General features: G+C 33.7%; 1 long non-coding RNA gene across 2 annotated transcripts in view; it reads right to left on the minus strand.

Annotated features, from left to right (window-relative positions):
* The window catches only part of LOC140683953 (uncharacterized), a 160914-nt gene extending 140564 nt beyond the window's left edge, over window positions 1–20350 (minus strand). The window contains exons 1-3 of one of the 2 annotated variants that reach the window (XR_012055644.1): window positions 19969–20350; window positions 17674–17827; window positions 13744–15635 (exon numbers count right to left, since the gene is read on the minus strand). This is a non-coding gene — a long non-coding RNA (uncharacterized lncRNA). Of the gene's footprint in view, window positions 1–13743; window positions 15636–17673; window positions 17828–19968 lie in introns of those variants that run through there. The other variant, XR_012055645.1, reaches the window with a different exon arrangement.
* Window positions 20351–26046: the final 5696 nt, after the last annotated feature.

Consider the following 26046-nt stretch of genomic DNA (forward strand, 5'->3'; position numbering starts at 1 on the left):
ATGATGTAGACCATTCAGTCTTCATATATTTTTAGAATGGAAGCTGGTTTAGAGATCGCGTCTTAGAATATATTGCGAAGCTACTCTGGGAATGGAGACTCTGGTCCTAATATCACACATCAATTTAAAAATGACATATACTTTCATGACTCCCAGTCTAAGGCAAATTTTGACTATTCTTAACATTTTGCATCCATCTGTCCTAGAGACTTTAAAAAACATAAATATGAAAAATACTTTTGACAAGAAATAACATCAAGGCACAAAAAAAAAGGAATACTAATATACTAATTAATGGGCTAAATCCAGATGTCCAAATCCTATCCTAGGGAAGAAACCTCATCTGTTAAAAAAAAAAAAAAAAAAAAAAAAAAAAAGTTAAGCATCTCTTAGCACTGAATAAAAAGAAGCAGATATGCTGAACAATTTTAATGCCTGTTTTACAATGAAATTAATCATGTCCTAATCTCCATTGACTATATCAACCAGATTTTATTGACTATGAAGAATGACCTGCATAAAAAGCTCGGATAGACACATCTAAACTCTGTACTTAGTGAGGCAAATCCCACCTAAACATTTGGAAATTGTGCAAGACATTAAACTTTTAGCTTCATTCCTTTTTTCTAAGAAAAATTAATGAAATTAATTTGAAAACTTCTCTTGTTGTTTTTTTTTTTTTTTGAAAACTTTATATCTTTGTATCTTCTAGTGGCTTTTGCTGTATTTCTGTTTGAAGGTGATTGGCTGGGGGGTTTTGGTTTTTCTTCATTTTTACCAGGAAATTAACAACCTAAGAAAACTTAGAGGAAAAGAGGATAGTATAGCAAGACAATTTTTGATCTTTCAGTAGTGAGTTGACATATTTTTCACTTAAGCCACTTATAAAATTAATTTATCTTGCCAGATAGCTATAACAAATAATTTTATGATTACTGCTACTTGCTCCTCTTTCTATGTGCTTCATTCCTCTTATATATTTCCATATATGCAAATATCAGCCTATAATTTCTCTCTGCACCATGAAACTAATATCCTGTGATAGAATGCTAATTTAATTGAACTTACTTTGAAGCGGATGTTGAGCTGTCATTTCAAACAAAGTTTCAATAAATCTTGTCTAAATACTGTGTAGTTTCTTAAAGAATAGTCTTTGCAAGCTCAAAAACCTCTTCTTTTTTGATAAGTTTAGACATCATGAAAGAACTCTTTGTTACAAACTCTTATTCAAATGAAAGTTGTCATGCTTTAGTTCAGTGTTTCCAAGGATATGAGAGTTATAAAGAGTCAATATCCATCTGGTACTGAGATTGATGACTAAATAAAAAGCTTATATTTCAGAACTAATTATTGTACAAGTTATTTGCAATTAGGCCTCTACAAAACACTAATTAAAAAACCACAAACAAAGAAATTCCCACAAATTGGACTCCCATTATGTGTGCTGACAGATGCATTACTTATATACTGAAATTCCCATTTCTGACAATTAGACCCAAAAACTCCCTAGGAAGATTTTGCATCATGCTGCCCCATAATGGTTGAGACCCCCTGTCCTGGTAGAGTTTTCTAGGACCAATTGTCTAGCTTTATCTTTAAAGTACATCTGACTGACAGCACCATCTATTCATGAGTCTTGGAAAGGTCAACAAGATGCATTTGGAACACATATTTGCAACTGAACTTCTGCTTGAAAGGTGAATTAAAATAATGGAACTGTAAATAAGGGGATGCAACAGAATATAAATGAGAAAGAAACTCTGAAAGACTTATGACAAGGTTCTTTAGTAGGACAGGAAAATTACTTGTATCTATGGCAATTATAAAGAAAATAATTTTAATTTTTTTTTATTAAATCAAGCCTCTCAAACATGGTGTTTATCTTTCCAACTTTTCTGGCATAGCAACCGTGAAATGTCTGTCCTGTACAACTCCTATAATTACAAAATTTTTGATATTCAGTGTTCTTGCCTAAAATAGAAAAAATTGTAAGTATAAGCGACTGTTTCTTTCCCAAAGAATAAGAAAGACATTTTCAAAATACACAGACTTCATAACTGAAAGACTATCATGCTGAAGTTGAAAGTTTCCACAATAAAGAACAATAATTTGCACAGCAATCAAAGGAGAGAACGATCTGAAATACTGGTAGATTGCAGATATATCCAGGATAAACAGCCAACTTTGATCCTCTAGCAACTGGATGAGAAGAAAATAAAATTAACAAATTTGTGGGGTTGTTTTTGTCTGTGACCAAAGAAACACTGTAGCAATGAGTTGGAAGTAGACTCCCAAGAAAGATGGAGTAAATAGGAGAAAATAAAAAATAAACCCAGAAATGTGCATTAACATCACTATCATATAGAGGCTAATGTGTTCTAGGCTCCAAAATTGCAGTAATGCAAAAAGACAACTTTCAGACTCACTGGCACAGAATCCTGAAGGTGATCAGATGAAGGTGATCACAGAATCAAGACAAGGTGAACAGGATTTCTGATAACTCCTATGAAGACAGAATAGCAAGCTGTTTATCCTCAATTAATCTAAAATATGAATCAGCCCTTAAATCTGTGATCAAAGGGGGTATGTGAACCAAAGTTATTAGTGGTATAGTTGAACCAAGTACAAGCAAATCTAAATATATCCCCCAGGAGTTTACTGAAAAAAATACAGAAGATAAACTAATAGTTTCCAGCTCTAAATATTCTAAAACCCCACAAAGTCTTTATTACATGTGGAAAAGATTTATCATGTGAGCATTAAAATGTTGATGCCTTGACTGGTCATTTTCACTGATCATTATTTAATTTTCACTGATTATTATTGACTGAAAAAACAAATTAATACTTGAGTTCTAGAAATAATATATTATGTTATGTTGTATTACATTTTCTGTATTTATTTTATCATATTATTTGACACAATTACGTCTTTGGATGTGTGGATCTTTTACATTATCTGCACTAACATATATATACAAAAGATTTTGCTCTTGTCTGTTGCAAACTATTCTTGAAATACCAAATATTTCTATTATTTCAATGCTTCAACCACCAAAGCCTAACAAAGTTGAATTTAATTATTTTTCTATATTCATCTTAAATTAAGAAGAATATATTAAATTAAATTAAATTAAATTCTACTCAAGTTAAACTTGAGGGGAGCACAGTTAATGCTTCAAGTTAATGCTTCAAGTTAATGCTTCAGGGGAGCACATATTTAGATTACTTTAAGTCCAGATGGAATCTGGATTTCATATATTCATATATTTCTCATTAGCACACTTAATATTGACACTACCTTACACTAACATAAGGAGATAAACTTTTCTAGAATACAGCTGATAGCAGATCAGAAGGTTTCAGCTGTTTCTAAACAGCATTGAATACACATCTTGCATCCTATGGACCCAGTGCCTTCACTTTTCATACAATTACTCTCTTGTCAGCTCTGTCCTTACCGATAATTCCAGTTCATTCTAATTGCAACTTCCACTAAAATGAAAACCACCAGCTGCTTCCTTCCCCCTACTCCCTCTGGTGAGACAGACATAAGGCAGAGGTAAGAACAATATATGCAAACAGCGGAGAAATAAGAAAACAAACGGTAACAGCATCATAATTAATAGCAAAAATCTGCAAAACTCGGGTGATTTCCATGCAAAGATGCTCACCGACCAACCTGGTACCTTGTGACACTGAAGATAATGACAAAATGGCATCAGACCCTTTGTGTGCCACTTTTCCCTTCCTGAACATAATCCACACCCCCTCCTCCTCAGAAGTGAGAATCCCTCATTTCACCCCATGGCCACTATGCAATCTAGAATTTCATATCTAGAATTGCAATCTAGAATTGCCCACACTAGGCTCTGACTCCTCACAGGTGCTGTGAAAAAATGAACTCTGTCCCACTGAGAACCAGGAAACACCCTCACAGTAAAAAACTGTTTGTTGATGTTCAGAGGGAGCCTCCTGTGCTTCATTTTGTGATACAATATAAAAATAGTAGATCAGCGAGAAAGTAGAATTTGGACAATATGTACTTTTGTAGGGAAACAAAGTTGCAGGATATACACATGTGGTTCATTTACCAAAGGATTTCTGAGTAACCTTGTGAATGACAACGCAGTCCACTGAAAAATTATAGCAGCTCTCCATCTGTTTAACTTAGGATATGATAAATGGCATACTGTTTGGATTTCTCTGCAACTAGAAGAGATGAGGTTCAAAATCAAGCTGGATATCTGTCTGCACTTTCAGTAATTTCACAGTAGTGTTATCAGAGACTATTCTGTCTAGACTAATTGAAGGAAAGTTCACTGCTGTTGGAAAAAGGTGTCTGTGAAATAATGTTTAATTTCAACCAAGAAGACAAATTGCTATGTGTCTTACACTTAAAATAATTACAGCAACCCCTCTAGAGAAAGGAGGCAATATATGGAAATAATCAGTTAATTGTGATATGTGATCTGTTATCCTGCGAAGCTTAATATAACAGGAACTATATGAAAGCTATTTAAGAACTGTGATGCCATTCCTCACCAGCTCCAGGATTACATAGCAAAATAAAGTCATAGCTCACTGAAAACAAACATTTTTAGTCTTGGGAATGGCAGAGTTCTACAGATTACTTTTTTTCATAACATTATATCAATATGGAAAAATCATTATTATATTTTATGAAAGCCTAGAACATACAGTCTACTCACATCTTTAATGAGTTAACATCAATTCGGGTATCAACAATCTGAAAACATGATACCTTCAAAGAAAGTATATTGAAGAGAAGTATTGATTCGCCACCTATTGCAATAAGGATATATTGAATATCCTAGGCTATTTCTAAACCAGAATTATATGAGGCTTTTTACATTTAGAAGTAAAACCATTTTGAAGTATTTAAAGAAATCTCTTTCCACCTTTATTAAAACCTTTGCTTAGAAGTGTCAATACCTATTTTCATACAATGGCTGGACTTTAACCCATCAACAACCAGCAGTTTGAATAACCTTTACAATCACCATCTAAAATTGATTTTATGTTAGGTATCTCTTCATTGTAAGCAGATAGCTTCCAAAGCTTTCACTCTCCATAGTTAGATGAGGATATTCATGGGTATCAAGGCAAAAGAATGCGTGATTTCTCAATGTCATTTTCAGATTTATTTCAAAACATCTGAAATGCTAATAGGAAGGGATTTTCACAGGAATATACCTCATCTTGAAATGACTGGTTCCAAGTACTAAACAAATATACAAAGAAGCACAAAGTAATACAGTCCTATTATTTGTCTCCATTCTTCATATTTCTGTGAACTTTATATAAAGAAGAACAAGATAACTCTAGCTGTCTGATCCTTGATCTTGGTTGCAACAGAGCCCAAGAACTGAAGAAAGATTTTCTGCCGGAGCTAACAGTTATGACATACAGAAAGTACAATATTTCAAGAAAATTCTAATCTGCTCAATCAGGGCAGGTCATACGGCATTGCTAAAGCTGCTGGAAGGAACAGTAACACAAAAGATGTTTCACAGTCTCAAAATCAGGTGACTTCGTTACTTAAACTTGGCCAAGAAATAACAAAAACTTACTGCCAAATACAGCAGCAATCATGGGTTCACATCTGGGTCTTATTCAGATATGAATTAGACCTGTGTAAATTAAAATAACTTGATCAAGATAATTACATTTAGAGCAATTTAAAAACAATGTAAAGTTAGAATGAGGCCAATCACTTAAAAAATAGTAGAATATATTTAGAAGGAGGATATCTTGTATAGATTTTTTTTCTATTCCTCTCGACTATTTTCCTAAATCCCAAAGATATTTTTGTGTAATTTTTTATTAAATTCCAAGTCATGCTAGAGTATAGATTAAATTAATTTTTTTTCAAGCTCTGCAATTCTAAACCAGCTGGGAGACAACATATGCTTGATTGCTCCTTTGAAACAAATTTTAGTATTTCATGGTTCAAAATTATATAAATATTAATTTCAACCTATATGAGACATGCTAGAGGTCAGGTAAAGACAAATGCACAAGCTAACAATAAACAGATTACTTCATTTCATCTGAAAATGTGTGCTTATATTACACTTATGCTTTAACCATCATAATACCCATTCAAAAAACAAGTAACAAGTGCAGGCAAGTTTGCACCATTTCCCAGCTCGATATAGCCAATATAGTCATGGCAGCTTCTAAAACCTGGGAGAAATGATTCAGTGGTCCATATTTCAAATTATATTTGCTCTTTGGTAAAGAGTTATTTTGTATAATTAGATTAGATTATGACAAGATTGACTAGGCTCTCTGGTAACTGGAGAGCCTACTAAAAACTCTACATACCTTCAGAGAGTGCATCAGCCATCCTTGTAGTTATCCACTAATGTTGTTTTGTCCTTTCAAGTGATTAGTCTTTCAAGAGGTGCACACAGACTATATTCCAATGCAAAAAAAAATGTATTTCTTATCTTTCACTCCTTAGCTTAACTCTCTAAACCAGTTAAATAATCAATTACTTTATTATTGAAGTGGAACTACAGTAACAGTTGCAGTACAGTTAACTCCGAATTGTAGTAAGATACCTTACAAAGGCTATGTCTCATCCCTCAGGGTGGGGATTACAAAGGCAGGGATACCTTTTGTGCCTAACGCTCCAGAAATTATTCTGGCCATTGTTTAGTATTTCAGAAATAGAGAAAGAGTTTTTAAAAGCATACCATTTTCTTTTAAAAATATATGGTTAGTACCTAGCTCTAGGAAGACCAATTCTGTTTTTCTAATATGAATTAAAAAGCAGCCATGTGGCTTCCATTCAAGCTTTACCAATTGATTTTTATCTTGTCTGAGGTTAAATTGCTTGCTATAATTAATGCTACCCCCAGGTAGCTGTAACTTTTACAAATAATATTCAGCATGTGATAATAGGTCTCACTGGCCATGACAGCAGCATGGGGTCACATTAATACAGAATAAATGGTCTTGAAAAAAAAATCAGTATTAAATTTATCTTTTCAGCTCTTTTCTCTTACAAATAGCCCCATAGTAGAAATAGGAGAAAAAAAAACTTTATCTTACAAATAACCCCAAAGTAGAAATAGGAGAAAAAAAGAAACCCTATCAAATCCAAATAAAGTTTGTCATCTCCCAAATGTCTTGAATTGCCAAAGTGCTATTCATACATATTCTTATCTTTATTTGAATGGATCAGGTTTCATCTTTCAAATGCTGTAAATCCATAATAAGGTTTTTGAATGCAGTATTCAAAGTGCTTCCTGGAGTACACCATATTAAAATGGTTGTTCATACAGCCAAAGTACTTCTTCCACTGTCTTCTTGGTTTCAATTGCATGTCAGTATTCTATACAATCCATCTCATCTCATCTCATCTCATCTCATCTCATCTCATCTCATCTCATCTCAGGCACAACAATACAAGATTAATAATATTAACTTTTAATTTGTTCTTTTTACTTTATCTGAAAATACAAAGCTGGGTAAAGAATCTTGTTTTCTTCCCAGTTACAATGTAAACTGAAGAGCTAGTGAATGTATAGACAGAGTTTCTGAGTAGTTGTAGAGGTTTTCCCAGGCCAAAAAGAAGAACATGATACATACCCAGTATATCTAACATCTCTCAAGTACACAGATGATGTCTATGAGTCACTATTGAAAGCTGTCATTTAAACCTCTCAAATTTTACTCCAGAGACAGCTAGCTCTCTCAGAACACAGAGAACCCAGGAGTAAGAGAGCATGAGTGTAATTTGTACAGTCAATGGAGCAATGCCCTGGAGAAAAACTAGGGAAGAAACTGACCATATGAACATGCTAATTTTTTAATACTTTGTCATCATGCCATATCACTAACTTGGAATTTAGAACAATGTTTAAGATACTAATATAAGCAAAGTTAGTGACCAAATTAGAATGAGAAATCTGATGGGTCTCATGAAATTTCAGTTACTTTGGCTAATTGATGAGAAAATTTGTAACTCTTCTGAAGGCTGAATGGCTGTACAATCATCTCTCCCAGGAACTGAAAAAATTCCCATGTCTCCTCAAAGTGCGAGATGCAGGTAACATCTTTGTTTTCTCTAACAGAAATACACAGAACTTTGAATTTTTTCTAGATATAAGTGTGAATATAACATAGTATTCATAAATATTTCTACTGCTGGAGCGTGAAAGAGAAAATCCATAATACTTGAAAAATTCAGATACAAGATATCTATGACAAAACCACCTACACAGCATAAACTAGATCAAGTTAAGATCTCATATCTCATTTCCAGCCTTCAATACATCTACATAACTTCATTTCCCACATAAGAGTTTTATCTCCATTATGTTCTCAAGGGTGTTGAAAGAACAACTTCTTAATCTAACCTAGTACTCCTAAATCACTTATTTCAAAATTAGCAGCAGCACTGCTTATTAAATAGTTATGTTCTACTGTGTAAGTAGGATTTTGCACTGTTGATAGTCACTGTACAGCCACAAAAAGTGGGACATTTAAGCATAGCAGCCACGTAGGCATCATTTCAACAATGACTCATGCCACTGCTCTGGTGTTCTGACCTCACTGTGCCTCCCTAGATCAAGTTTGGCATTATGACACTGATATCTTAAACGATAACAGCCCTCTTGAGACCAGTTGAGGCAGCTTGAGATTATCTCAGAATATTAAACATCCACATTTTGAATAGCTTCTGATTCATGAGGACAATACTTCCAACAGTCAAGCATTCTCCTCCAAATGGAGCTCTGAGTTTCAGAGGTGGTTAACAAGTGAAAAAGGAGCATAGAACCCAGAAAGCTTGAAACTGCTTTGTGTGACACTTGGCCTAGTTAATGTTAGTGAATATGTTATGGGTCAATAGAGCAGTCACTCAAAAATTCACAATGATCTGATTTTGTATTCTTCCCATTAGGATAGGACTGCTTTCTTAGCTTATTCTTAAAAAAGAAAAAAGAAAAAAAAAAAGAAAAAGGTGTCAAGAAAAAGGGGACACTTAGTATCTTATTTATTGCATTGGTAGAGACGGAAAATAGCTGTTTTTCCAGCTTTGTCTTACACAGTGTGAGTCCTTAACCCAAATGAAAGCTGCAGTATAATTGCCCAAGTACTAATAATGAACACATTACAATTAAAATACAGAAGTTAAAGCTGAATAAAACCAAGAAATCTGACTGTGGTTCGGACAAATAAAAAGCTACAGAGTAAAGAGGAGAAGATTGAAAATATTTTGTCTCAGAACCAGATATTCAACTATTTTCAATGTTATGCTAAATAATAGAAAAATTCTTCAGTACTCTGCTGTGGAATAGTGTTAGTTCATGGTCTTTAGACATGCCAGGAGGTTATTACAGCCCCTTTCCCATGTTAGCTCTCTAAAACTTATCTTATCACAGTAATAAACTAAAGCTCAGTTTTAAGTGCTCCTCTGGGAATGAATGCCTGAAAGTATTATTGTGGGTTTTGAAGGCAATGACCTCTTGGCCATCTATTTGAATCTAATTTGGCTAAGTAATAGCAATAAACTGTTACCATCCAATGAATATTTAATGGAATAAATAAAATAAAATGTGTATTATTATTTTTGATTAATGGTTTGCATCTGATTCTCCTTGATTCTTGAAGAAATTTATATTTCTATATTGTCATTTATATGCAAATACATTTTAAAGATAGATCTATTACTTTCTAAATCAGGCTATTTTAGAAGAAATTAAGGCAAAGAGAGTGTGATACACCAAAGGGAGATATGTATCTTATTTTCTTTATACACCTGTGTTTTATAAACAAGTTCTGGATGCTCTACAACTGAGTATTAAAGGTGTAATGAACTCTTGCCTCTCCTCAAAGTCTATGAAATAGCTGATAGGTTATAGAAAAAAGCCTTGTGACAGAACAAGAGAAAAAAAAAAAAGACAACTCCTTATTCTCTTTTCACACCTCTTCATCCAGCTGAAAAATAATCTTAAATTAAACCATTGAATATGCTTAGTATGTAAGCCATAAATAATTGAGGGTCCAGTCTTGAAGAGGCTGTTTTTTTGAGGATCAAATATTCCAGGTATTATATCAGTGTCCTTTCTAAACCATACAATTAAAAAGCATAGATGAGTAACTAGACAAGCAGTTAATCCATCTATTTATGGCTTTGACTGGGACAGTTAACAGACATCCTCAAAGAAACACAGTAATTATTGACCTGACTCTTCTCAGTATGAAATTTCAATAACACTGACTGAGGTGATGAATAAAATCACCTGTCTATAAGGTTTAAAGCTATACTTCTGGAACCTGGCTGGTGTTCAAAAAAATGTCTGTGTCACAAAACAAAGCCAGTAAATGTGGTTCTCAGAAATCTGAATAGATCAATGGTTTTGAGATATTTCAAATTATCGCTATCTAGCCCCATTTAGTAGTTTATTTAAATAAACAAGAGTTTATTTAAAATAAACAAGGATTTTCTTATATTGGCCACAGTGCTGCTGTACTCAGCCTTATTAACTCTCCTGTTTAAATTATAACACACAAAGAATGTTCATAATTAAGCAGCAATTTCATCTTAGCTACTGTCATTGTGTGCAATTTTATTCTGCACAGAAATGTGTGTTAGAGTAAGACACCTTTCATGCTGAATCAATATGTTTATTTTGAGAGGCTGTTCTCCATATGATAACAGTTGCTTGTTTCAGAGATCAGAAATTAAATATATGTCTGTTTCTACTACCTGGGAAATCACCTACTACAGAAAAAGTGCTTGTAAAAAGAAAATGTTTATTTTGAAAAAAGGCAACTATAGGACAACAACTAAAAAACGTATTTTTTTTGAAATTCTGTTATTGTCTGGTAGGATATAATATTCCCATATACTAATATATTCTATTTTCTTCAAATGAGGAAAATATTAGCTACACATTTGATACAACAAACTGGGAATTCAGTTTGGCTATTTCTTTTGAGGAAATACCATTAAATACTTCCACTGAAGAGCTTTTCTGGCAAGAATTTCCAGCTAAGAGGTCTTTGAAATAGATTTTTTGTTTTTCTTAATCAAATATACAACCCATATATATTGAAAGCAAACGTTTTGACTTTTTAATGTACAAAACAGAAGGCTATTTTCTGTCATTTGACATTTATAGATAGTTCCTGTAACTACAATAATCATGCCATGGAATTTAAAAAATAAAAAAAAAAAAACATGAATTCTTCCCTTTCACTTTTCAGTGATTTTTCAATTTCTTATACAACCAAGAAAAAAAAAGAAATTTCAAAAAGCCCTCAAAACCCAGCAGAGCTTTAGTATCTTTTCTTTAAAAATGTCAAAGAATTATATTTTTTTATTTTAGAGACAGGAATGAAAACCAAGTTGACAGATATTGCCACTATAACATGTCTTCTATAGTCATCTCAAGTGAATGCTTGATCATTCACACTTTTATAGTTCTAACATATCTCAACATATGGTAAGATATTGTGACACACTTGCATGACTCATAAGTCAGGGTTCTGACATGTAAAACAGGAATCAAAGATCACAATTCTCTTCAAGAACCACAGGGTACAAGGTAAGATGTTTTTTAAAATTTATTTCATTTTCCTAGGCAATTTGATTCTAACAAAGTTATTTACAAACTGCCATTTAGTTTACCATTGCAGCCTTTGTTATAACAAAAACTCTGACAAGTCTCAGTATTTCTTATTTTTTCTCAGGCAGAAGAAGACGCTTCATCACTTATAACCTGCATGCAGCTAACTTCTTATTTCAATGCAGCTGCTTAAAGACAAATATAAGATTATTTTACTAAGCTTTCTTAAATATCCTAGGTCTCCTGGTTTCACAGGAAGAAATTTAGAGTCATGAGTTTTGTAACTCAAGACTGAATCCTAAATATCTTTAAAGATATAGATACTTTATACCTCATAATTGCATTTATTTAGCCTTGAAAATGGTGAATTTTTCTTTACAAATCACAAGAAGCTAAGTTTTTCAGCAGAATGCTTTACTTAGTGTATGAGTTTTGGCTGTTGGGACCCAATATGAGTCTCAGCAGAAAGGAAAATATAATCCAGCTATATAAACCAGTTACGGTTTCTCACAACAATATTTTAAGGTATGCAATATTAACTAGTAACCAATGACATTAAAATGTTTTAAATACTTTCTTTTACAAGACACATAGTTTAAAAATACTGAATGCTGTATCATCATTATTAAGGATCTGACTGATACTTTCTTGTCAAAAAAGACAATAAAAGTGTTTGACTTCCAGGTGGGCAAGTTTTGGACTGCTTAGGAGACTGGTTGAGAGAGTCCCTTGGAAAGAAATGCTGAAGAGCAAAGTAGCCTGGGAAGGTTGGACAATCGTCAAGAAGGAAATATTAAAGGGACCAGAGTAGGCCATCACCTTGTGCCAAAAGATGAGCCAATGGAGAAGACCAACCTGGCTGGAACTCAGGGGGAAAAAAGGTACATTTATGACCTTCAGAAGAAGAGGCAGGCAGCTCAGGATGATTACAAGGATATTATGAGGATATGCAGGGAGAAAATTGAAAGGGCCAAAGCTCAAAGAAGAATTAATCTGGCAACGTCTATAAAAGACTGTAAAAATTTTTCTACAAATAGATTAGTAGCAAAAGGAGGGCAAAGAAGAATCTCCATCCTTTATTGGGAGTGTGGAAAAAGACAGTGATAAGGGACGAGGAAAAATTTTCTTTGACTTGGTCTTTAATAGTAACACCAGTTGCTCTCCAGCTACCCTGCTTCCTGAGCAGGAAAACAGGAACACGAGGACAACGAAGCTCCCATAATCAAAGGGGAAATGGTCAATGACCTGCTGATGATTTTGCCTAATATCTTGACTTTCTCTTAATGAACTAATTCTAATTTTTCAGGCAATAAGATATATCAAGGTGATCTGAAAAACACCTTGGAAAATATGCAACTATTTACCTGAAAGTTAAAAACAAAGATTACAAATCAGTATTTTAAATGGAACTTTACTGTATTTTTTGTGTGCCTGTGACCAAAAATCCTGAAAGAAAAACAAGCACTGTACAAGGAGTTTTCTAGGTTTTTCAGAGAGTTGTCACACCTTTTGAAAAATAGTTCAATATTGTTCCAGAAATTGGAATTAGAAATACAGAATCTGTCCGATCCGTACATTTAGGGTAGAAATCTGTACATCTGTAGGGGAAGATAGTTGTCAACACAATTAGAAATTCAGAAATGAATCACAGAAAGGGTCAGTAAGCAGCTTACAGTCAATTTGAGCTACCAAATTCCCCCTAGAATTAAAGATTTTCCCACCTAACTCTAAGAACAGATTTATCTTCTTTATATGAACAGAATAGAATGTAGTTGTTTAAATAATCATTGTCATTTAGAACAACCATGATGAAACACAAGCTTTTTTACCATGCATTTATTACTATGAATAAGGCAGTGCAGTCCAAACAGAAATTCAGGTGTATTGTAAAAAATTACCAGGCAACTAATCTGCCACCAGAAAAGCTGCAAAGATACATTTACTAGAATACAGCCAACACATATCATTTTTTTGTTTATCAGAACTGTTCTAAATGGCTAAAGTTCATTTTCAAACAATGACTTAATGCTATAAAATAGTATAAATAAATAAAATTTTAAAATTGATTTTATCCCTGTACATTTTTATTAGAATTTGTATATCATCTTTATTGGGCAAATTTGCACTGTAGTACTCTGGAGTTATCTTTTCTTCTCTGCTATAGCAGGCATGCCAACAATCTTCTCTTATATCTTAATTTCTTCCTAGGTATATTTTGAATAACAAAAGCTTAATTTTTTCCTTGCCTGTTTTTTTGTTGTTGTTGTTGTTTTTGGGTTTTTTTTGTTTTGGTTTGGTTGTTTTGGTTTTTTGTTTTTTGTTTAGATTAAATCCAGAAGCTATACTTCTCTCCAAGTTTAGCTGGAGTCCCTGGCCACTTTACTGACACTTTTCAGAACAAAATATCATCTGTGCAAAAATTATCTATATCTACGCAATAAAATAAATCTGCTGCATTTCCCAGTGATATGCAAGAAGAGCTGAACATCAGACAGCAGTCAGAGGAAATGGCACTTTCCAAGAAACCATACAGTATGCGCAAACAGGAGCTCTAATTTTATATGGTCATATGCCAGAACTACGATAGTAAATCAAATTACCTGGCATCAGCCAGCTCTCAAAAATTGTTTCTCACTGCAGTTAAATGAAAAAGTAAATTTCAAGGTATTTTCTTTCTCGAGCCTATCTATAAGCACAAGTACCTAGCTTTCTTATTCATTTTTCCATTATTTTGCATTTTTCTTATGGTTTAACAATAATAATCTACATCAAGTTATTATACATTTCCTCTTCAATCTCTGATATCAATATTAAAACAAAATGTCCTCTTTAAGCTCTATTTCAGAGTATGGTGAGCTTTTCCAGAATTTTCCTCTGTGCTATCTGCATATTCAGTAGTATTTTTTTTTTTCATTTTTTTTCATTTATGTTGAAGTCAAATGAGTGACTAGGTATAACCTAATCATTAGTGGTACTGTCCTTGTAAAAATTAAAAAAAGAGACAATTTTCCCATATACTGGCACATATATTTGTACAAACATATAATTAGGTTTGTGGACAAAATAATCTGGTTAAGACCCAAATAATTATCCTGTCTCATTTTTGTTACTTATGGATCTCTTTAACAGTACTAATTTTATTTCAAGCACCACAGTGCCTTCTGTATCACTCAAATTACTACAGTTCCTATATAGCTTTTATCCATTCTCTCAGTGTGATAATAATTTAGGAACAGGTCTTCTAGATCAATAATAGTTTATCCTCCTGGTAAATAATGCACATTCTGTTTTGATACTTGCAATCTCTAATGGTCATAATAATTTCGTGATTTTTTTTTTTTTCCCAAATGTGATGAGTTGGCTTTGTTCTCTGCTATGCAGCTCTCTGAATGGACTCTAGTTTTTAATTTCCCATATCTTTCTATTTTAATATCATTCTTCATAGTACATTCTCCAACAGTTTGAAAATCCTATCCATTTTCCATCATATTCAGTTTTTTTGGGTAATTTCCTTTGCTTAGCAAATTCTTCTTATTTTGTTATCTTGAATTTGTTTTTGGTAAGGTTCTTTTAATGTTTGTTTGTCCTATTTTTAAATTTTCCTTCTATTTCTATTTTATAATAGGGGATTCCAATTACTCCCCCAAATTGCAATAAGAGATCTCATTCATAGATGCATTACAAATGTCTCTCTGCTTTCCTTTAATAAACTCTATTAAAAGCACCTTTCCATTTATTTTACATGAAGCTAAGTACCTCTCATATCTTTAATAGTTATAGAGTTAGTCTCCTCTGCTTGAATTAACTGAGCAGTATTAAAATCAGGTAATGCTTCAGAAATAGCTGCTTTAGAAATATGACTGCCTCTAAATGTCTTCTTTTCTGCTGCCACCCATTTATTACATATTTCAAGTGAACTTTAAATCTTCCACATATCCAAATACTTTTGAGTCTAGCGAAATTTTTCAAGACTCCAGTCTTCTTTTCCAGTTCTTATTTCTTCTTGCTTTTGATGCTGTGAATTGCTCTATAATCAATGAAGAAAAAGTGTCTAAGAATAGTAGAATACTTTGAGACTCACCAGATTTCAAACTGATCAGCACTATGAAGGATGGGCCATTGCATCTTATAATGTTCATTTGACAATTAGTTCAAGATTACATGCATTTTGAATAAGAGTGGAAATGGGGAGCTTGGGAAATAGCATCCTTACAGCCTCACCTCTGTGGCTGGGAACAGAACCTCCTGGAGTCTATGCTAAGGCACAAGGTTATGATTCGAGACAATAAGCATGTCTTTACCAAGGGCAAGCCCTGCCTGACCCACCCAGTGGCCTTTAATCATGGAGTGACCACTACAGTGAACAAGGCTTTGGAGGGACCTATGCAGGTTTTCAGTGGTTTAATGGGGCTTATAAGCAAGATGGGGACAATTTTTTTCTCATGTCCTGTCAAACTAGAATAAGGGGTAATGATTTTAAACTAAAATAAGGCAGATTTAGACAAGATGTAGGGAAAATTTTTTTTTTTTTTTTTTTTACAGTGGCTGTTGTCAAACACCAGAACAGATTATCCACAGACATTAGAGTTGTCCCATTCCTGGAAACATTTAAGGTCAATTTGAACAGCACTTTGAAAAACATGTTCTAGTTGAATATGTCTGTGTTTATTGCAGGAACCTTTTAAAGGCTCCTTCCAGCCCAGCTAGTATAAGACTAAATAGTCTTCCATGGCATCTTAATTTAGGCGTGTTGTTAAACAACTACTTCACCAAGATTTTAGTAATTTGGCCCATGGAGGTAATTCAGCTTATCTAACATAAAGGACTTTGTTGAGTCAAAGGAGGAACTCCTCTGAAGACAAGCAGACAGCCTTACAGTCCATCCAGATAAGGCAGCTGCCTTTTTTTTTATTAAATATATGTGCTGATTTTGGCTGGGGAAGAGTAGTTAATTTTCTTCAGAGTATTTGTTATAGGGTTGTGTTTTGGATTTGTGCTGAAAACCATTGATAATGGACCTGCTTGTTATTGCTGAGCAAGGCTTACACAGAGCCAAGGCCTTTTCTGCTTCTTGCGCCACCCCACCAGTGAAGAGGCTGGAGGTACACACAAAGTGTGGAGAAGACATAGACCTCAACTGATCAAAGGTATATTCCAGACCATATGGAGTCATGCTCAACAGATAAAGATAGGGAAAGAAGAAGAAAGAGAAGAATGCTCAGAGCCCTGCTTTCCTGGAGATGGCTGGACACCTGCCTGGCCATTGGAAACAGTGAATTCATTTCTTGCTTTGCTTTGCTTGATCACATGGCTTGTATTTTACCTATTAAGATTAACAGATTAACCCAAGATTTTTCTCACTTTCAGTCTTCTGATCCTCTCCCTAATCCTGCTAGTAAGTGGGTGTGTGGAGTTGAGCTGCCAACTGAGGTTAAAGCATGACAATGTGTATGAAATCTTCAAATTATATCTTTTCAAAAGGAAACTCAGAAACTCAGTTAATTAGATCAGCTATCTAGCTATTTGTACTACAGGAAAATTACAGGAAATTTCCACCTCAAGCTTCTTGGAACTCAGTCCATATAATCCTCTTCAATAAAAGAGTGGAGAAAAGCACTTTTTGCCTAATAATCTACTATATTATGCATTCATTTATTGAGGTTCTTCTAAGACTTAATAATTTCCATAAAGTCAAAAGTGGGTAACCACAATTGCATGGAGTTTTGTCCTACTTTCTTTTTGTTAACATCAGGCCACAGTTCAGTCCTGTGTGCATACACCACAAGACCAACCAGAGAGGATAGCCTGATTAATAGTACATACAGAGGAATCCTAATTATTCAGGACTCATAGTTTCAAATTTGTCTACAGAACCCCTTTTCCTTTTTAAATAGCCATCTAACTGTAGTTTGATATTAAATTTTAAAATTAGAGAAAAATTGTCCATCTCAGGAAAAAAAATCACATCTCAAACATGTTGGCAAACAAAAATAAGTACATAAAACATTTTCAGAATAATGAAAATTAGGTACTTGAGTAGATGTCCAATGAATTAAAGTACTTACTGTTTTAAGTAGTTGCCGAAAACAGTTGAACTATGCTTCTCCTCATATTTTAAGTGGCATGTAGGGACACCAGATTCTATGTCTACCACTGTCAGGTAAATATTCCATTTCAATTTCTCTTCTTTTCTTGACTTTGCAAATTTCCTACAACAATCTGTTCAATACAGTTTATGATAAAGAATTTTTAAGATATTTTTTGCACAAGATACCTTTTTTATCATTAAATAGCCTTAGTGTTCTTGTGTTCTGAGATAGTGACTTTTTATAATTTTTTAAAATCTTACTTTAAATTATGATTTTTCCATTATTCTCATCATGCTTATCATTCTTCAGCACACGTAATGCATATTGTACTCTCCAGTCTTCAGTAACAGGACATATTTTACAAGTCACAGCATGCTTTGCTGCAAGACTTATTTACTACTACCCCTCTGTACACTGCATGCAGGTCTATAGCACTAAAATTAACATACTAATATGAAAACCTCTACTGCAGATAAGATCACATTGTCTGTCACTCAAATATTGATTTGAGTGAAATTGGTAAAAGTTAATAAAAATCCTCTTTTGTTGCCAACTAACCAGTCAATCAGCCAACCAACTTAAACATTCTCTTAACTTTGGAAGATTTGGAAGGAAGCATCAAATGATTCAGGGGCTAACATTACTGTCTTTCTCACTTTTGTGTGACATCTGCTGAATTTGACTATCTGCAAGTCATAACACTTTTTACCACTTTTGCATAATGTTTTTGGAACAATATGAAGCATCATTAGTGTATTTCAGTTCCAAATGTTATTGTCTCATGTTGCTTTATTACCATAATAAACTTGTGAATCATAGTAACTAACACAGTAGGTCTCCCGTAGTGAATTCATTTTCATATCCTCTTTTGTTATCATAAATGTGATACAGAAAATTGTAAAGTCAGCAGTTCTATGCAGCTTATTAATAAAGCACATTACAGGGATGCATTAAAGCCTCAACAGCTGTATTACAATGAAACACTCAACTTATAATTACAATTATGCTAAAACTTAATAATAATTTGGCCTCTGCGTCTGTAGCCCATTTACTCAATAGGAGATTGGGTCTTGTCAGAAGTATCCATTCCCTCAGCAGGTGACCTGGTTGCAAACATAACAGAGTTTAAACAGAGCATGAAGTTAGTAATGGCATAAAAAGGGCAGATCTGCAGGTGGGGTTACCATCTGTGAGGAGGAAAACATGAAATAATGAGCTATATGGGCCTCTTTCTTTGCAGAGATCAGCTATCCAAAGGTGAAAAGAGGAGAAACAAAGATAATGGATGAGAAAGAAAACTAAGTAGACAGGTGAAGAAATTACCTGACCTACCATACACAGCTTTCTACCATTAACAATACATAAGACTACAATGTCAAGAATAAACAAGTAGTTATATGTGTCCCAGTAATACTACCACATTTCTTCTGAAATGGAAAATTATTCTGAGAGTACTAGGAATTTATTTTTGAAGTCAAACTTTCTCTTCAAGGACAACAGCAGGGATCTTGGAGATAGGTAGACAATTGTCCATTACAGCTTCTTGGTTTCCAACAGAAAAAGGTATTGATACACTGCAACCTTAATCAAGAAACAGCAGCAGGAGTCAACCCACAAAGCTATCCTTACAGTCTAGAGATGAAGCTGAGCAGTCTGGAAACGTTTCCAGTTAGTAAGAGATTATTTACAAGAAAACAGCACTTCTCTATGAAAACGAGTACTTTGCATCCAGGAAATTAAAGGAACAGACACAACCCAAGTTTATACGCATTGTTATTACCATTCCTACCAAATTCCAGACACAGAGGTGATTCATCATGAGATTAATTTGCCATTCCTATTGCTGTACAAGCCCATAATCTAGATCAAGGCTGCATCTGCTTTCAGATTCAGAATGGGAAGATAAAGAAGATTCCTACTTTCAGGAGGATTGCCTTTACATGGAATTATCCTTCCCCAGCATTGCAGATAGGCTTACGGTGTTCATATTGTGCAGAAATATATACATTGTGAACTCTTTCAGGCAAGGTGTGGAAATAGTGTCTACAGATATCTTCCTGTACTTTATTCTACAATGTCTCTGACCTCTTCAAGGAAGGTCTTTCATATTTTGTGGAAGAGCAACTGAGAGTTACTGGAGCCTTATCAACTCCTAGTCTATTATTAGTGAGACAAAAATGTCCCTTCCATAGTCTTCCTCTAAGGTAAAATGTAGTCAGGTGGATTTATGCCTTCTCAGCATGGGTACATGGCATAGGAAGGGGAGCCTACCTCAAGCAGAATGTATCCTTTGCAGAATCTTCTATTGCAGCTATTGGCAGGAGGGAAAAGGAAAAATTCAGCTCAGCCTGAAATACTGGTGAATCTCTGACTAACAAAAGGAGAAGCTGACATCTTGCTCTAATAAAAAAAAAAAAAAAAAAAAAAAAAAAAAAAAAAAAAAAAAACCAGAACCAATTAAGAAGGTGTTTTCTGCTCCTTCCTTTGAATTTTTCTTGGAAAAATCTAGGACGATGAAGCTGTAGTTTAGAATAGATCTAGAAGAGCATGAGAAACTAATGTGGGAGGTCAGGAGATCTGAAGTATTTAATTTGAAATAAATAGAAGCTGCTCACTGAAGCAGCATTAAGTGTATAACTAAAAGTCAGGATTGTGCTCTGGACATGCAGAAATAAAACTAGTCATCTGCTCATATATCTACCTTCAGTTAGAATGAATGGTCCTTTTATCCCTCTCCTTGGGAATGTTTATACAACTAGCTTAAACCAATGTTCACCTGTCTAGGAATACATTAACTTAATCTCCCTCCAAGTAAAATGTTGAAAGCTTATATAAGAGTTAAACTCTAGAGTCGAGCTTGCATTCCAACACTCTAGGAGAGGAAAAATGCATAAAAAGTGGCCTTCAGATACTGAAAGGACAGAAATGGGACCAAACAAACCCATATTGATTATATCTCATTATTTCAAAGAGTTTCTGAATTAAATAATCTGAATATCCTATTTTCAGTCCATGTTGACATAAAAGGAGTGATGTAACACTGCAAGAGTATCAGCTTCTAGTGAATATTCAGAGCTAGAGAGATCTGGGCTCTTTATTTAGTGAAGCAACTTAGGCACCTTCAAAAGATAAATCTATACTCCTACACGATGTTCCCACCTAGAGCTAGAGTTGTGAAGACACAGTTGGTGATCCTTTAGAATTACTCCTAAATGCTGTTCAATTAAACCCACAGTATGCCTTTCTTAGGATATATGAATATCATGATCCAAAAAAGAATGCTGTATATTTCTTTGATGGAAGTTTTGAGTCCATCAAAAATTCCTGTCAAGTATTTTAATTTTTTAAGGGGTTGATGTAGCATAAGTGTCACACGCCCCTGTTTCTTTTAATAGAAAATATTTATATGAAACAATCAGGGTAATGTTAAAGAGTAAAGCAAATCAGCATACTTTAGAGAGCATGAATGTTCATTGTGCTCTAGTTTGCTCATAGGAGAAGAACCTAGGGAAATAACCTTTTCAACAGTTCTTTGAAAAGAGGTATCACGACTCACTTGATAAAAAAAACTTTTATTTCTTAGAAGTTTTAACTTCATTTTATGTCTTCATTTTATTACCTCTGATTCTTAAACCATCAGAGACATTTGTATTAAAAATTAACTAGTAGACTGATTTCAGGTATTCTTTAGCCCTAAAAAACTCCTGTCTTTGCAAAGACAGGTTTGTCCCACCTGCTTGGGTGAAGCTTGTCATATTTTAATCAATCTTTCAGGTTGAAAAAGACCTCTAAGATCATCAAGTCCAACTGTGAACCTGTGTGAAATCCATGACTAAAGTGCCATATTCCTAAGTGCCCGTTCCTAAGTGCCATATCTAAAGACCTTTTAAACCACTTCTCTGGGGAGTCTCTTCCAATGCTTGGTAACCCTCTCAGTGAAAAAATGTTTCATAATATTTAATTTCAAACCTTCCCTGCAGTACTTGCAGCCATTCCCTCTCATCCTATCACTTATTACCTGACAGAAGAGGCCAATCCCCACCTGGCTACAACCTCCTTTCAGGTAGTTGTAAGGTCTCTCCTGAGCCTCCTTTTCTGTAGGCTAAACAACTCCAGCCCCATCGCAGATTCTCAGAGGGCTTGGGGTGGTCAAAAACCACACAAAGTAGTGGAGGTGGCAATGTAAGAATGCATAGTAGAGAAGAACAATTGCCTTCTTTGACCAGCCAGCTATACTGTCCTTAAGACCCCCAGGTCACAGCAGAACCCAATCTGCCCAGTCTCTTTCTGCAAGGCTTTTCTCCAGCCTCTTGTCTCCCAATCTGTACATTTAACCAGAATTACCCCTCCTCAGGTGGAGAATCCAGCACTTGCTCTTGTTAAATTTCATACATTTGACAATTGCACAGCTCTCTAGTCTGTCCAGACCACCCAGTAAAACCCTCAAACTCACCAGCAAACTTACTCAATATACATATGATTCCTTCACCAGATCTTTTATGAAAAAAATTAAAGAGCACTGGCCCTAAAATTGGGTTCTGGGGGACCCCACCGGTGATGGGTTGCCAGCCCAGCATAACCACATTTACTAGAATGCTTTGAGCCCAACCCATCAGCCAAAGGTTCACCCAATGTATATGGACTTGCCTAACTGGATGTTGGACATTTTGTCCAGAAGGACACTGTGACAGACAATATATGTGAGACACATTGATCCACGTAACATTGGAACATATTATTGGCATATATGCTCTAAAGTGTCTTCAGCTTGAGTATTTTCACTCATGAATTTGTGAATGATGGGAATAGATTTGGGTAGGATTACATTAAATGGTACTTACCTGTCATACAAATGTTTTCCATTGAACATAATAATTTGTCTTCAGGTTTGAATTATTAGGCCTGGGCCTGATTTACCAAAGCTGTAAGTGAATTGTATTCTTTTAATTTTCATGTATTGGGGAAACCTACTTGCAAATTTGTTCACTATATGAGTTGATTTATGGATTTATGAATATTATTAGAATAATTCACTAAGTTAGATTTAGACTGGCTTTCTTTATATAAAACACTTCTTTGAAGTGTGGCAGTGTTCAGTTTTGATTGTTCACTCAGTAGATTTAGCATTCAAGAAAACGTTTTCTTATTAGCTAGACTGCTTCAATCAGGGTGTTGTAATTCCTTATCAGAACTCTCAGCATTACTACATCATTGTTCATACATTATTATTGATTATACAATTTAGGGTCAGTATAAGGCCCTTATGTTTTAAATCTTAAACAAACATTGCCAAGCATTTCACTTTTATGATTCACATTTCTGTAATATGGTCAACTGCTCTCTATTACCCAAGTCCATCAAAACTCAATATTTTTTATCCAGAATTAGTAATGGGCTCTTCTGCCATTGCTTGAAGAAATGAAAAATTTTTAGCCCCAGAGATAGATTGTAGAATATCTGTAATAATATTCTTAAAGGCCTCCTTTGATCATCACTTTAGGATAGTTAAATATATTGTAAAAAATTAACTAAAACAAATAAAAGAGTTTATGTATTCCACCATGCAGCTTTAACAAGGAAAATTAAAATAGGTTCTAGGGAAAATATATTAAAAATTCTACTGAATTTCAGGTTAAAACAACTTGTTACTCTAATTTTTTAAGAATTATGTGTCATCAGTGTCCTCGTATTGTGTAGAGATTTTACCCAGAGTCATGCAAACATGGTCTGCTTAACTTTTGGAATAATACATTACTCAGTACTCAAAAAAATATGAATACGCAAGCATATAAAAAAATAGTATTTCAAATGAATAAGTCACAAAATAATTTTTAAAAATGTGTCCTTGTCCTTAATTTTTCCACCTTTTTTAGTTATACTTTCTTGAAGAATATCACTGTTCTTCTGATGTGACTAGAGACATCACAGTATTCTCCTCCTAGCAATTGTTGAAGGGATAGCTCTCATTTGTTTCTTTCTTTCACAGCTTGGAACAAAAGGTGAGTAACCAATAAAAGCTAAGTTAGAAATTAATGTACACATTTCAAATAAAATAGCATATTATAGCTACATTGCTTCAATATCTACTACACTAGCAGACTGTTTAGCTTCTTGTATTATACAGAAAGTGTCACCATAAAAAAGAAAGGAATTGGGAAAAACTTTGAAGCAGTATGTAAAGAAATGTAATTTCCTTCCATACATCTTACAAATGCAAAGATGTGACTCAGAAATAAATTCCAGTCACAAGAAGACAACCAATGATCTCAGATGAAAGATGAACTATAAGTGATCAACATTCTTTATAAAATAGATTCTAGCCAGCAATATTTGATTCCAGTTTGAAGGAATTATAGAGTATTTGAATCACCTTTAATTCATATAATATTTCAATAATAAAATCTTTCCAATAGGAATTTCTATTGTAATTTTAGTGAATGTAAATTGAAGCTTCATTTACAATATTAAAATCACATTTTTACACTATATTTTATCACTGTAATGATTCTTAGCTTTCTCATAATTTCTGAATAGTAAAACACCTTATTTTAAGATTATTAGTAGCAATAATATATCAGTATATCAGAATTATTAACGAAAGCATATATATTATATAAGCTTCACTTTCATGAATTCTGTATTAAAATACTGTCTTACAGAGAAGATGGCTCCTTAAAAGAACTATGCTTTGATTGGTTAAGAGTTTTTGATAACATATTTTAACTTTATATAAATTGTAACTTATTCAAAAGACCTCAACTAAATATATCAAACCATATCACATTCCAATGGCATCACATACACATTTTGCAAATTATTCTCTACAATATTATTAGTTAAAGTACAATAAACATATTAACAATATACCAGAACCTATATTAAAAAATTTTGTGATTTCATAATTATAGGAGTGATTGGTATTCAAGATTTTCTGCATAGTGAGTGAAAATAGAAACCCCAAAATTTGATAGTCCTTTTGATCACTTAACCAAAAATGCACTGATTTTTCAAGCATCACAGCTTTCTCTTAAAATTCAGTGGAAGCATAGGTAAACGTCTAATAGCATTGCATGATATGAATATATTACAATTATTATATTAACAGCGTCTCAAGATTCAAAATTGAGGTTTTCCACTTCAGTGAGTGTATGAAACCTAATAAAATATGCATATCTAACTATATAAGTCCTAAAGGGTAATTTAATGCTACTACAATACAGTTACTTAATCTCTTTTTCTGTGTTTTGCAAATTTTCAGGAAAGAACTTCAGAAATCTGTCTTTTAAGTAGATTTAGTGTTGTAAAAAATGAACAGGTTAATAGCAATTCTGTCTGTGATACGCTTTTTAAAGTTGCTTGTTTGGCTCCCAGTAAGCTGTTCTCACAACCTCTAAATTTTTGTATTTTTATTAAAATTGAAACCAGCAGAAACTAAATGCACATAAATTGTTATTTATAGCAGTTTCATATTTATTCTTCAACCTAATCAATGAGTACTAAAACTGGAAGTGGCAAAGCAAGTGTGCACTTCTTTCTCCATCAAAAACACAAACAGTAAATCATACTACACATAATTTCTGCTGTTATATATTGTAAAGGTTATGTTTATACTATGAGCTGTGAATTAGATTAATGAGTTTTCTCAGCACCATAAACCTCCTCCACCAAAACAGGAACTAAATTGCAATAAATCACTGTTTATGTTCACATATTTACGGGACAGGCAAAGATTTAGAGCTCTTCTACTTGGAAAACTGCCCGCAACACATGAAGAAAAAAAATACAGCTTCTGTATTGTAAGGTGAATGAACAGGAGCAAAAGCATGAACATTGTTTTCGCTTCACTATAATAATGTCTGTAATTTATTAAAAGCAAGTGCTAAAGCAAAGCCTTTTTGCCAATGCTTCAGCCAAAGTGACAACACACCATACATATACATTTTTAAACAACAATATATATTTTCTCCTTTTGTGGCACTGAATATCACAACTATTAAATTACACATATTTATACATTATTATTGAAATGAATGTATTTTGTCAAAAAATATTAATGATGGAATGGTACAAGAAAACTCTATATACTGCATGGATTAAAAATTACTTCAATGAACTTGAACAGCATTATTTGCTTCTACACATTTACATTGGTGTTTTCAGATTACTGTGGTTGTGATTTCTAAATGTATTCCTCATAAGAAAGTACCATACTATCTGCATTTTCCGTATTTTTTTTAATCAGTCTTTAATTCTACATTTTATTCCATCAACTACCCATAACATTTTCTATTATCTGCACAAGATAACAAACTTATTAAGACCTCTTTAATTTTTAAGAAGGTTTTTTCT

The sequence above is a fragment of the Taeniopygia guttata genome, chromosome 1 (genome assembly GCF_048771995.1).
Source record: "Taeniopygia guttata chromosome 1, bTaeGut7.mat, whole genome shotgun sequence".
In the NCBI taxonomy this organism is placed as follows: domain Eukaryota; kingdom Metazoa; phylum Chordata; class Aves; order Passeriformes; family Estrildidae; genus Taeniopygia; species Taeniopygia guttata.